General features: G+C 47.7%; 1 protein-coding gene across 3 annotated transcripts in view; it reads left to right on the forward strand.

The window, feature by feature from the left end:
• Positions 1–15,482, forward strand: part of Sh (Potassium voltage-gated channel protein Shaker) — a 535,670-nt gene that overhangs the window by 413,896 nt on the left and 106,292 nt on the right. The gene's annotated exons all lie outside the window — the stretch shown is intronic.

Genomic DNA, 15,482 nt, shown 5'->3' on the forward strand with positions numbered 1-15,482 from the left:
TAAATAAATAAATAAAAATAATCAAAAAAGCACGCATTCAAAATAAAAATAAAAATTAAAAATAAATAAAACGCCTCCGACCGGGATTTGAACTCGCCACTACCTAGAGTCAAACCGAGTACGCTACCCACTACGCTTTTTTTTTCTTTATTTCCGGTAAACTTCACAAACGGGTTGCTACGCTTAATATATTACAGTTCACAACGAACAATACAAAAAACTTGAAAATAACTAAGCCCGTCAAGCATTACTATAGCACATCACGTTCTAGAATTCCTTCATGGTCAGTAGGGCTTCTACCCTTTCTACCCATAAAGGTGCACATTTGTCTGTTCTTACTACCTCAAGTAAACTTGAGATGCTTTCTTTAAAATACTCTCTTGCTGGTCTTCTGTCTGGGTCACAATGAAATCCAGCCATTCTAGAGCGCCATATAGTGTGCAAGGCAGTCATCATAATAAAATCGAAAGGTAATCCATCCTCGTTCTCTATATCCAAATACCTGATCCCATGAGGATATAACGGGAACTCTTTTTTGATTGTCCTTTGTAATACGTCCCAAAAATAAACTCCCTCCCAACAGTGCAGAAAAACATGGTCAATAGTTTCCGGTTTCTTACAGATTAGACAGTGAGATCCCCAAGGCATATAAAACCCACGCTCCTCTAGGAAGCTTCTTACAGGAAGTGTTCCAGTGTGCAATTTGAAAAAGAACGTTTTCGCACTACGCCACGCCAAAACATGCGTGTATGGTTCGAAAATGACAATTCATCCGAAACACGCGCCGTTGAACTTCATGTTTACAAGTCGCACAGTCAAGACCGACACGATATTCCTTTCAAAATAACAATGGCGTTTTGATACGACAGTGACGAATGGCTTCCGGGCACCGAATGACGTGCGGATATTAGCAAGAGCGCAAAGTTTTTGAAGCATCTACATCTTAACTCTGAAAAATCTCAAATTGACTGGAGGAGTAGCCACAGATTGTCAGCTGTTGCTGCCGATAGTTTGTTTTTTGTTTTTTCCTTTGGTAGTCGATTCTCGCACTTGCTACTGGTCAACATGTACAGATGATTTAAATGTCTTGTTTAGTAGATACCTGGCACACTAGTGAATATTGAGGGGTTTTTTTTTTCGCACAAGCGACGATGTAGCCGTACACAACCGGCGTGCCAGATTACAAATTTGCAGTTATATTACCTGCAACTAAGAAACCGCCGAAGAAATGACTAATGTACTCCACTGAAAAAGTACGCCAGTATGTTAGTTCACTAACGCGTACCAAATTACCAACTCAAGATTGCGTGTTCTTGCATATGAAACGGAGAAGTACCGGCTCCTGCGCTCAGAAGAAAGCTTTCGGTGACAGCTTACGTTGCTGAAAGCACGACACATCGTTCGTCGCCGCTCCTTGTGCGGGCACCGCACACGTGGGTAAATGGTCGATTTAGGCTCAGGGATGTCTAGACTGTACTTTACAGTCATTCTTACACTTTAGAATTGTGCCTGCTTAAAGTAAAAAGCGCCGGCAGCAGGTACACTGACGCGGCTGGCACGATATAGGCTTCGCTGGAACGCGGCACTGGGTAAGGCTGCTCACGAAGTAGCTGAGTTGCGATGCTTGAAGTTTCTGCATTCGAGCTTTGCAACATTTCTAACTGTTACCTAAACTGTACCTGAAGTAAGTGAAAGGTCAATGAATGCCAGAAATGCGTTTACGGAGTGGCGATGCTGAGCGACAGGCGTTTTTCTGACCTCCGCTGGCAGTAGACATCGGGCGTGCCAGTGTACAGATATATGCAGTTATCTCAATACCAACGAATAAAAAAAACACGCATAAATACCAATGCGATCTGCTGAAAACGCGTGCCAGGGAGTCAATTCACGAAGGCGTACCAAATTACCAACTGATAATCGCGTATTGTTAATATCATTCAGTGAAGTACCGGCTAAGTGCGGCCGAAAGCTTTCGGTGACAGCCTGCGTAGCTGAAAGCGCGACGTTAGATCGTCAGCGCTCCTTGTGCGAACATCGACACAAGACAGAATAGTAGATTTAGGTTCATGGATGTCTAAACTATACTTCACAGTTATTCTCACACTTTAATGTCGTGTGTACACGAAGCAAGAAGCGCCGGTAACATATTTACCAACGCGGCCGGCACGACAGGTTTAATGCTCGCTGGGCCGGGCACTGGGTAAGACCACTCTCGATGCGGTGAGTTGGGATGGTTGAAGATTCTGCATTTTAACTTAGGAACATTTCTAACTCTTACCTGAAGTAAGTAGAAGGATAAGAATGGCCAGATATACATTTATGCGGTGTGGCGGAATCGAATGACAGCTTTTTTTCTTGCCTCCGCTGGGAAACCTTGCGAAGCGATCGAGAGAGCTCATTTACGTTTCGTCAACCTTGCGGCAAAAACAATTTCTTGTTTCTGTTAGGACTGGCGGGTAGCTCCAGGCTTACAAACACTGCAACTTGGAATCGTAACAGCAATACACGGATGATGCGAATATGGCTGGTATACGCGAAAAAGGTGCATTATAACTGCTGTGATACGTACGTGCGCCGCAAAAATTGCATAAGCTCGGTATCTGTTGGGGTAGCATCTCTCCATGCCGTCGAATCAAGTGTTTTATATTCAACGACACCAAAACATACCACGGCACACGCTGCCATAGCGTGCACGCTGCGCTGGTAGAAACAGTGCGTGCTCCAGTATTCACCAGCGCTTGCCAGTGAAAATTCCAGCGCTACCAACGCTTCGCATGCGCACCAGCATCACGGCGGTTGAGCCAACGCCCCTACCAGTGCGACACAGCTTTTTCCCAGTGGGCCCAGTGAAGTGCCAGCGATTACAAACGTGTACCAGTGTCTCCAGCGTGTACCAGTGCCAAAAAACGTACTGGCATCACACTGTTTTTGCAATAGGGTTATGCTGCATTTAAAGTGACATATCAACATTTCTCACTCGTTTTTCGCTTATCATCGATTCCCACTGTGCGTGTGATCTACCAATTTTAATTGCGAAGCAGTTCTTAGCGAATTAACTTCAGCGAATTTGACCGCATCTATCTATCTATCTATCTAGCAATCTATATATATATATATATATATATATATATATATATATATATATATATATATATATATATATATATATATATATATATATATTTCTTGTAAGTCTTCCTGGAATCCGGTCGAGTTATAAGTCACCAGAAGAAGCGAACGAGCAAACGAGAAACGATGCTTTATTGCCAACGTTACGTTACGGCCGGGGACCGGCCTTCGTCAGGGCATACGTGCCATTATATATATATATATATATATATATATATATATATATATATATATATATATATATATATATATATATATATATATATATATATATATATATATATATATATATATATATATTCGCCTACGACTTTTAGCTTTCCTGGCCGTTTGGATAATGGTATCGATACCTAACTTGGTATGGCATAACATCGCTATATTACGAGCATATTTGACTAGTCAAAACATGAAAATCGCGACATGTATGTCATGAATCTCATGATTTCTATTTCATGGTCTTGCTGCTTTTGCGGTGGTTTTGTTCACATTACATGTTGCAAAACTGGTATGGTATGACATGATTGCATGGTGAACACAAGTGACAGACCCTAACATGAAAATCATGAGATGCGTGTCATGTAACAACATGGCTACATGCCACGCTCGCGATGCCCTCTCGGCCATTTCGCTAGCGTCACATATACCAAATTTGGTATTACGGTGCGTGAAAGGATGATGAAGGGATTTGACTGGTCAAAACATGATAATCTTGAGATGCATGTCGTGTAACAACATGACTACATGCCACACTCATGATGCGCTCGCGGCCGTTTCACTAGCTTCATATATGCCAAATTTGGCATTACGTGCCGTCAATGGATGACAAAGTTATGTGACTGGTTGAAACAAGATAATCGTGAGATGCGTGTCATGTTATAGCATGACTACACGCCACAGTCAAGGCGCCAATACACTTCGACGTGACCCGGTGCGCGTGCGCGCCTGCGTTCGTTTCGCGCGTAACACCGGCTTTTCTATGCCAGGCGGCGGTCCTGCCATATACTCGCTAGGAAGCCTACATGAACGGCCGTTTTTAGGGTGGAGACATCTTAATAAGTGCCTTCAAGAAACTCAGCCAAAACCAGCGGGCAACGGGGCACGCTGTTGCCAGCCTCCACCAAATTCAGCATAGTTTTCTTTGCGCCGACATTTTGGAGCCAGCCGCCGCTCCCTCCAGCTACGCGAAGTACGGCGCAACAAAAAGGAGCCTGGGCTTTTGACAGCGGCGGTTCTCAGGGTCGTGTAAGCGACCCAGTTCTCAAAGTGAGCGCACGAAGAAATTCGCAGCCCACACACAAACACTTGCGACATAATACTGAGGTTACGCTGACACGAACGTAAGCGTGGCAACAGCTCAGACTAGCGAGCGCGTCTCCGTACGAACGCGCGGACGCGTCCCGTTTGTGGGCTTCCTACTCGCAATGCGTGGACGCAGCAACGACCACTTTGGTTATCTACTCATTCGCGAACACCGCGAAACACATATACGTGTGCCGCAGGAAAAAACAGTGAACGAAATACGCAGTACTCACAGAGCAAATACGAGACGCACTGGTGGGCTCCCAGCCGTCTCGCTTCACTTGAGCCAGCCATAGTTGTCGTCGGCCAGGGCTCGCTGGGAAGCGGAACATTCGCACCCCCTTTCTGTCGTGGTTAGTGCAGAGCGGTACGCAGCATCCAGGCATTCTAAGGCTTCACCGGCAGCGTTTAACACGCTACCGCAACGTTCGACGCCGTATTATTGAGAACTAAACGCAACCGGGCGTAGACGCAGTGCGGGCACCAAGATGGGGCGACATTGTGTTTTGGCGGGCGGCGGTGCGTTGGCCGCATGTAGTGGGTCAAAGGCTGACATCACCCTAAAAATGGCCGTTCATGTAGGCTCCCTAATACTCGCAGGCGCGCACTGCTTTCACATATGCGCGTTTCAGCGCGTTCGGCGTCGCTCCATCTCGAAGTGAGGCGGACGCAGTGCTGTCTGAGTAACGCATTGGCACCAAATGCAGCATATCGCATTTCGCGCCGTTTGTCGTTAGGCCGCGACGACAGACGCTGGTCGTGCCAGTAGCGCCTGGCGTCAAACTATGGTGTGCTCACGCTTTGCTAACGTAGCGTCGCTGTGTCCAAGGTGCGTGCGCCAACGTTACGTCGGAGTATATTGGGCCCTTTCTGATGCACTCGAGGCCGTTTTGCTAGCTCCACGTATACCAAATTTGCTGTTACGTGACGTCGATGGATGACGAAGCTATATGACTGGTGCACAAATGATAATCATGAGACGCGTGTCATGTAAGAGCATGACAACATACCACGCTTTTAGCGATCTCGCGGCCGTTTCGCTAGCTGCACATATACTAAATGTAACATCACTTGACGTGAATAGACGACGAAGGTAAACGACACATCCAAACATGGTAATCACGACACGGAAGTCGTGCACGGCATAATTTACCTCCACCTTTTAATGTTGTGGAGATTTGAAAGTAACATACCAACCTTTCTTATTCGTGCTTCGCATATCATCAATTCCCACTGTACGTGGGACCTGCCACTTTTTTTATCCGCTAGGCTATCCTGGCGCTGCAGTCAGACTGGAAAACTCGACTTAACGATGCCTAAATGTGGAGCTAGCGAAACCACCGCGAGTGCATCATGAGCGTGGTATGCTGTCATAATCTTACATGACATGCGTGTCATGATTATTATGTTTGCACCAGTCAGCTACCTTCGGCATCCATTAACGTGATGTAACACCAAATTTGGTATATGTGGAGCTAGCCAAATGGCCGTGAGCGCATCATGATTCAAAGAACCAATATACTTCGACATAATCTTGACACGCGCGATCGCTGGGCGCAGCGACGCTACGCTATCAAAACGTGAGCACCTATAGTCTCACGCCAGGCGCGACCGGTGCCACCATCCGTCGGCGCGGCCCGGCGGCGACCGGCAGGAAATGTGACATGCTTCATTTCACCCCAATGACGTTACCTAGACAGCACTGTGTCTGCCTGTCTTCGTGACAAAGGGACGCCGGGAGCGCTCAAACGCGCATGCGTGAAAGCAACGCAGCGTGGCACGCGCCTGTGGGTATATGGCAGGCAGACCAGCGCCAGGCGTGGCATCGCCGGCGTGATGCCAGGAAACGAACGCTGGCACACACGCGGGCCGGGTCATGTCTAAGTGTATAGGAGCGTTGAGTGTTTCATGCAGTCATGTTCTCACATGACATGCATCTCATGATTATTATGTTTGCACCAGTCACATGTCTTCGTCATCCATTCACCTGATGTATTACCAAATTTGGCATATGTGAATCTAGCGAAACCGCCACGAGCGCATCATGAGCGTAGCGTGTAATTATGTTGTTACATGACACGCATGTCGTAGTAATCGTGTTTGCACCGGTCCCATACCTTCGTCATCCATTCACGTCCCGTGATACCAAGTATGGTATATGTGAAGCTCAAGATATGGCCGCGAGTGCATCAAGAGCTTGGCATGCAGTCATGTTTTTACATGACACGCATCTCATGATTTTCATGTTAGGGTCTGTCGCTTGTGTTCACCATACAGTCGTGTCATGCCATACCAGTTTTTCAACATACCATGAGAAAGAAACTACCGAAGAGCAGCAGGATCATGAAATATAAAGCATGACATTCATGACATAATGTCAATATTTTCGTGTTACGACTAGTCACTTATGCTCGTCATACGGTCATGTTACGCCATATCTGAATTGGTATCGATACCATTATCGAAACGGCCTGGAGAGATAAAAGTCTAAGGCGGACAGACAGACAGACAGACAGACAGACAGACAGACAGACAGACAGACAGACAGATAGATAGATAGAAAGATACATAGATAGAAAGAAAGAAGAAAAGAAGAAAAGAAAAAAGAAGAAAGAAAGAAAGAAAGAAAGAAAGAAAGAAAGAAAGAAAGAAAGAAAGAAAGAAAGAAAGAAAGAAAGAAAGAAAGAAAGAAAGAAAGAAAGAAAGAAACCCGTGGTTGCAGAAAATAATCCGAAGTCACCCACTGCTGAGTTAATGTACATGCTCGCATTGTGGATGTTGGCGCGAACAACTGTATACTTCATCACAGACGTTTATTCGAGTTGCGACTGCTTGAAGGGACATACTTAAGTCAAACATTACATTAGTTTCGACAAATGAATATTTGTTTCACAACAATATTTTCACTGATATCACTATCGTATGGTAAAAGCTTAACGTTCTAATTTTGAGCCGTAACTTCGGTATGGAAATGATTTTTAAAGTGGGCGTAGTTTGGCTGCATTGGTCCGATGCTGACACATTTTGTAAACGTATTCTGGGTGACAGCCGATGACGCAGAATGCAACGCGAGATAGGGCGCGAACACGTCGTTGCCATTTTCTTGTTGCACGTTCTATTGCTTGCCATGCGTCTTCTAGGTCTAAAGTGGTGTTATGGTTCCTGTGAAAGTGTTCCTATAAAAAATCGTCTTTTTCTTTGGTGCCCAGTTTAAACAGCGTGCAATCTCAAGCTCTTGAGAGGGGAGTGAGAGGAATCTTACGTGAGTGGTCGGCCGTTCATTGTGGGTAGGAAATTATTGTGAACGTGAAACGGCACGTGCTTTCTTCGCCGTTTTCGTAGAACACGTGCACCATTTTCTCCGCGTGGGCTGCAATGACTCTGATAATACGAGTACGAGGAGGAAAAAAAAAGAAACTGAAACTTCTTCGCCAAAAAGATTCTTTGACGAATAAGTATCCGAAGACGTAATCCGAAGGCTAACGTCGTAACCACTCGGGTGTCTAGGCAATCTGGTAGAGCATATCATAGAACTCCATAGTGGTAGAAGTATAGTATAGCAAGGGGATGGGTAGGTCTGTGATGAGGGGAGAATAGTAAGCGCAAAGTGAGTGAATAACTAAGGACAGATAGAGAGAAAGGAAGTGAGGTACATGGCACGTTGTTTGGGCTGTGTCTACGGACAATGAAGAATCATGGCGGAGCCTTTCAAAATGGGTTGGAAGTACTCACTCACCCATTCGTTGCGCAATTCACATTGGGCGGCACCTGGTTGTTATTTTACCCTTCCACGATGCTATATTACTTATGTTACCACGATACCTTGCCCTACATGACAGCTCTACAGAGTATCTTTGCGAATAACATTGAAGCACGCGTTTTTCTGAGGTACTATAACCCAATGCCACGCAGTGTTCCCGGATTCAAATCTGATTCGTTCCTAATACTTTAAATGCGAAGCATTTCTTCGCGAGCTTCCGCGACATTGAGCGTATCTATCTATCTATTTGTCTAGCCGCCTATGACTTATAGCTCTCCTGGCCGTTTAGACAATGGTATCGATACCAAACTTGCTATGGTATAACATGACTATATGAAGAACATATTTGACTAGTCATAACATGAACTTCATGACATTTATATCATGAATGTCATGAATAACATTTCAAGGTCCTGCAGCTCTTGCGGTGGTTTCGTTTACATGGCATGTTGAAAAACTGGTATGGTATAACATGATTGCATGGCGAACACAAGCGACACACCCTAACATGAAGATCATGACACGCAAGTCATGTAACAACGTGACTACCTGCCACACTCATGATGCACTCACGGCCGTTTAGCTAGTGTCACATATACCAAATTTGGTATTAAGGTACGTAAATGGATGATGAAGGTATGTGACTGGTGCGAACATGATAATCATGACATGCGTGTCATGTAACAACTTGACTACATGCCATGATCATGATGCGGTCGCGGCGTTTTCACTAGCTTCTCATAAACCAGATTCGGTATTATGGGACGTGAGTGTATGATGAAGTTGTGTGACTGGTGCAAACATGATAATCATGAGATGCGTGTCATGTAAAAGCATGACTACTTGCTACGCTCATGATGCGCTCGCGGTCGTTTCGCTAGCTTCACAAGTACCAAATTCGGTATTACGTGACGCGAACGGATGAGACAGGTAAATGACATGTCCAAAAGTGATGATCATCACATGCGTGTCATGTAATAACATGACTTCGTCCCACACTCACGATGCGCTTGCAGCCGTTTCGCTAGCTTCACATTTACCGAACTCGGTATTACGTGACGTCAATAGATGACGAAGGTATGTGACTGGTGCAAACATGGTAATCATGAGATGCGTGTCATGTGAGAACATAAGTACATGCCACTGTCAAGGCGCCAATACATTTTGACGTGACGCGGTGCGCGTGCTCGCCGGCGTTCATTTTATCGCGTCACGCCGGCGTTGCCATGCCAGGCGCCGGTCCTGTCATATACTCGCAGGCGTGCGCCACTCTGCGTTGCCTTGACGCATGCGCATTTCAGCGCGTCTGGCGTCCTTCGTCACAAAAAGAGGGAGACGCAGTGTTGTCTTGGTAACACATCGGCGCGAAATGCAGCCTGTCGCATTTCGCACCGGTTGCCATTGGGCCGTGCCGACGGACGATGGTCGCGCCTGGCGTCAGATTATTGAGTGCTCACGTTTTGCTAACGTAGCGTCGCTCTGCCAGCGTGCACGCGCGTCAACGCTACATTGGAGTACATGGACCTTTCATGATGCACTCCCTGCCGTTTCGCTAGCTCCACATATGCCAAGTTTGGTGTTACGTGAGGTGTATGGATGACGAAATATATGACTAGTGCAAACATGATAATCCTGACACGCGTGTCCTCTAAGAACATGACAACATACCACGCTCATAGCGTGCTCGCGGCCACTTCGCTAGCTCCATATATACTAAATTTAGTATCACGTGACGTGAATTGATGACGAAGGTTGACGACACATCCAAACATAATAATCATCACACGGAAGTCATGTACGGCGTCATTTAGCTTCACCTCTTAACGCTGTGCTGATTTTAAAGTGACATATCAACGTTTCTCGTTCATGCGTTTCTCGTTCAGAAAAGTTCAAGTTATTTGGGTGTCTGCGCACGTAACTTTTTGTGGAAACGAGGCGGCTCACACCGCGGCTGGAGGACACACACGCCGAGCCACTGAGAAGCCTACAGTTAGCTGGAGAGATCATGCATGGGTGCCTAGAAAGAAATCACAAAGCATTGTCGATTGGGAAGATTCTCCCGTGCACCACATGTGTGCACTTACCAAGCAGCAAGCGTTGGCCTGGCGCCTACTTTACGCACCGGAACCCGTAGGCCTATTCGCAACTTTCACAGCTGGTGGCGTCGCCATGCGGCATCCGTCGTAACTGTCGTTTCTGGGATGCCCATGCAGCCAACCCATGCCATCGTTCACTCGGCCTCACTTAGGCGGCTCGCTGGTGCTTTATATTTTGTCGCTTTCAGTTTCTACAACGGTTATTGTGAAGTCAGACAGTTACTACGAGTCGTAGTAGCAATGATTTAATCTTTATTGTTTGCTTGCTGAGCTGGAAGAATCACAAATTATGCTGGATGCCGCTGTTCAGACGCCGTGCAGTAAAAGGCGAGGTGTACTGCTTTGCTCGAGCACGGCCGCTTGGTTTTCCCGGTCGTGGCACGAGCAGCGTTCACAAAGCTGTACACCACAGCAGACGATGTGCCCGGCGTTCGAAACTTCTTTTCCACTCTCGTTTTTCAACACGCAGTGTAGGATATAATTCGCAACTTTCACCACCTACAGAGGGCGCTGGTGCAAGCCCAATATTAGAGATAGTGTATATGCTACCTAAAAGTAGCATGTACAGTAACTCTACTCAACATGGCGATCGTTAGGAGGATCGTGCAGCCGGCGCGTCGGCAGCCGCCACCGGTGAGCCCGTCACTTCGACCTGTGTAGTATTTTCGGCTGCAGCCATCATGTTGTCAAGGCTTTGCTGAAAAGGTCATTGACTTTAGCATGTATTATATCCCACACTACGTGTTGAGAAACGCATGTGCGGCGTATATTGCAGGAAAGGAAGTTTCGAACGCCGGCCCATCGTCTGCTGCGGTGTACAGCTTTGTGAACGCGGCTCGTGCCACGGCCGGGAGAAACCAAACGGCCGTCCTCGTGCACAGCAGAAAACCTCGCCTTTGACTGCACGGCGTCTGCCTAGCGGCATCCAACATAGATTGTGATTCTTCTAGCTCAGCAAGCAAACAATAAAGAATAAATCATTGCTACTACGACTCGCAGTAACTATCTGGCTTCACAATAACCGTAGTAAAAATTACCAGAGACAATATATAAAACACCAGCGAGCCACCAAATTGTGGCCGACTGAACGATGGCATGGGCTGGCTGCGTGGACATCCCCCAAACGACAGTTATAACGGATGCCGCATGGCGACGCACCATCTGTGAAAGTTGCGAATACATGCTAGAGTCCTCTCAGCAAGCCCTTGGCAACACGGTGGCTGCAGCCAAAAATAATACACAAATCGAAGTGACGGGCACACTGGTGGCGGCTTCGGTGCGCCGGCTGCACGATCCCCCAAACGACAGCCATGTTGGGCTTGCACCAGTGCCCTCTCTAGGCGGTGAAAGCTGCGAACAGTGACTACTACTAGGCCGGCACATCGACAGGTGCAAATTATGTAAGAAAAAAGCTGACCTATTTATACCTCAGATCCTGTGGGCATGTTTACAGGATCGCACAATAACTATTGATCAGCAGTGGTAGACCGTGCTACTCAGCACAGCAGCTTCTGGCAATCCGATGACGCTGCCAGGGCAAAAGGAGCTGACGCCTGGGATGCGCTCCAGCGATGTTTGTACAAGTTACTTCCTCGCAATAGCAGTGGTGACGGCGACACAATCTGCTTTTGTTGTCATCTCATAACAGCTTTCAATATATTATATACAAGGTGTCCCAGCTATCACGCAGTCCCGCAGCGGTGGTCTAGTGGCTAAGGTACTCGGCTGTTGACCCGCAGGTCGCGGGTTCGAATCCCGGCGGCGGCGGCTGCATTTTCGATGGAGGCAGAAATGTTGTAGGCCCGTGTGCTCAGATTTGGGTGCACGTTGAAGAACCCCAGGTGGTCAAAATTTTCGGAGCCGAGCCCTTCCCTACAGCGTCTCTCATAATATATGGTGGTTTTGGGACGTTAAACCTCACATATCAATTAGTTATCACGCAGAGCGATTTCAGAAAAGTCAAAACGGCGCTACACAAATTGTACTCATTGTATACTGTTCCCAGTATACTGTAGTAGCCACTACCATCGTTTTCTTTGTTGACAATTCAATAGTCAGTCATAACTATAATGCAATAACTCAAAACAAATACTCGCCTAATGATCAAAATGTCAATCAGGCAGATGTGCGCACGTTGAAACTACATCTGTTTGTGTTACTTATAAGAACCTACTAATAGTATATGCTGATTTTTCTCTGCTAACAAAGCAAGCATTTCAGGAGAGAAACGGCAAGGTGTGCGCTCCCTAGTAACCTCAGCCTGTGCTCGTGCGTTCACAAAGCGCTTCAGCAACGCGAGGGGCAGAGCTCGAGCCGTGAACGCGGGAATGCGCTTCGCTTCTAGCTGGCGGTCTCTGCACCATAGCATGACATTCGCCCGTCAACGTCGTTGCCTCTCTGTGTCGTTGACTTGCAGTCGTTTCATAACTCGGTGTGAGAGTACTCAATCAATATGCCGTGGACAAACATCGTTCGTCCATTCGAAAGCGGTTCATTGCTGGCGTGGTGGCGTCACATGCTGACGTGAAAGGCTATTGAGGTAACAGCGGCTCCACCGAATTGAATCACGATGCAATTCACTGACCGTATAGTTTCTCATAATATGACAGGCAAAGTCTTCAATGCGCTAAGGATACTAAAATGCTCGCGATTGGCGCTCGTTATTGACGCATTACTTCCGAGCTTATCTTCGGCAACCCGCCGGTACTAAGGTCGTTTCATACGCACAGTGAGAGCGTTATCAAAAAAGCAGTGTGACACGCAGTGTGACACCCATGAGATCGCCGACTCTGAAGCTTTGGTCACCGTCCCGAGTGTTGACAAAATGACCACGGCTGGGTGAAGAGAAACGCGACGCGTGTCGTGTCTCCCTAGTATAGTCTGCCTGTCTCTCACAGGGCGAGCGGGTAACGCGGTGCGGCTGCCTGGCGAGCGTCGGAGAGCTATTTCTATTTAATTTGTATGCGCTGTACTCGCAACCTTTGTATGTCTTTTGTATTCGTCCTAGCGCTAGCCCCTGTTTACTTGTCAGGTAAAATATATGAACCCAAATAGATTCACCCATCTTTCCATATAAGATTATGAATGAGCAAGGTTTCAGCTGAAGTCACCAACTCCAGGTGTGTTGACAAAATTACTCTGCTCCTATTGGAAACGCGCATAGCAAGGATGCGTTTCCGGAGAAAACTCCGCAGGCTATATACGCGTTATTTTATTCTAGCGCTTCCGGAAGGCGACAGCTACTCACGGACCACTGCAGATGATATTGTGAGTGATAAAACGCCGCGTTTATGAACACCTTTAGATGCGGAGCATCTAATACTCGAGGCTTGTAGTGCGGCGCCGTCCGCAAGCTTCCTCCTCCTTCTTCCACCATCTGTGCATCCCTTCCTCCTCTACACACCGCGCGCGCTTCACTCCTCCACCATCTGTGCACCCTTCCTCCTCTACACACCGCGTGCGCTTCTCCTCTTCACGAACATTCGCTAGCTGTATAATGTAGCGCGCATGCGCCGTCACGCTTCGAGAACATCGGCAGCTGACGCGCGCGCATGCGCCGTCGCGCTTCGAGAACATCGGCAGCTGACGCGCGCGCATGCGCCGTTGCGCTTCTCCCCCTTCTCGAACATTCGACAGCTGACAGCGCATGCGCCGTCGCGCTGTATATATACTCAAGGTCGGTGCTCGCTCGCTCAGTTGCCGCTCGTCGGTTGGTTTGTACGGCGCGTCGACGTCCGAGGTCGCAATGATCGACGTCCCTTCGACCAGCGCCGGCCAAAGTGTTGGCGGAACCGCAACCAAGTCGTCGTCCGAAGACAAGGCAGCGCGGAAAAGAGCTCGCGACGCCGAACGTAAACGTCGGCGTCGAGCGGAAGATGCTCAACTTAGAGAACGTGAAGCCGCTGAGAGACGTCAGCGTCGAGCAGCAGCACTGAATTCGGCCGCTTTGAAACGTAAGCGTCGACAAGAGGACCCGGACTTTCGAAAACGGGAAGCCGAGTGCAAGCGTCGGCGACGAGAGGCCGATCCCGATGCTGCCCGCGAGCGCAAGCGCGCCGAGGTAGCGGCGTGGCGCGCCAAGCAGTATGCCACGCCCAACGCTCGCTTCAAGCGCGACTTCCTCGACCGAAGCTTCGGCCACACCTGCAAGGTGTGTGATCGTCTTTGGTTCGATAATAACTTAACTCGGATCGGCAACATTCAGAACAACTCCAAAGCGTTGTCGGTTCTTTGCGATACGTTTGGAAAGGGCACCGACTATGCCGACTACGTCGTGTGTGCTACGTGCAAGCAGTCGTTGATTGCCGGTCGAGTTCCCTCGGCTAGCGTGAGTTACGCTCCGCATCCTCCTCAGTGTTCCCCCGAGGGAAGCTGCGGGCAATTTTTTTCGTGTATTTGAAAGTACCACAATTAGTCACGCTTGCACCTAAAATCACGTACCAAGAGGTCTTAGGTTTGGTTCCTGCCAATAAAACTTTTGCTTGGAATTTTTTTTTTGCTGTGTTTGACCACGCTTGTCTTACCGATGCATACCTGTGACGAATATGCGTCATGACCGTCTTGGTGAAATGCCGCATAAACCACTCGCGTGTTTAGAAACTTAAGGCCCTATGAACTCCGTAGAAAAAAAAAAGAGGCATGCCCTCACACGGGCGAGCAAAGCAACGCCGAAGAAGGTTACACCACACTTTGCCAATTGACGCGCCTCATATACTATTTCATGAGCACAGAGGGCCAGTGCGATTCATAAAATGCAATACTAAAAGCTGCGTTAGCGAAAGAACCTGCGTAAAAATACCGTGGCGATTCTGACTGGAAGTGATATCGCAACATCTGCCTTCGCCTCTTTGCCCGACACTCAATTAATCCGCTCGCAGCCGAACCCACTGTGTTTTCCGTTAGAATAAGTACTCTGTGAAATATTGGACCAGTTTTATGGTCGTCGGGCAGCATGGGCGAACTGTGCCCTCCTGTGGCCGCTAATCCACTGGCGCTAAAGGATGACAGTCGTGTTTGCGCCTCCCTTTGGACAGTCGAGTTCCGGGTTCTTGGTGTCGGATGAACACAGCCAGCGCCGCACTCCGCAACGGTTGCGTGATCACGTTATGCACGTGTCTACTACCGTTATTTGCGCGGTTCGTGCATCACCAACTACGGAACGTCTGAGAAGATAGCCTACAAATATAGACAGTTATTTT

This window comes from Rhipicephalus microplus, chromosome 2 (assembly GCF_043290135.1).
Source record: "Rhipicephalus microplus isolate Deutch F79 chromosome 2, USDA_Rmic, whole genome shotgun sequence".
In the NCBI taxonomy this organism is placed as follows: Eukaryota; Metazoa; Arthropoda; class Arachnida; order Ixodida; family Ixodidae; genus Rhipicephalus; species Rhipicephalus microplus.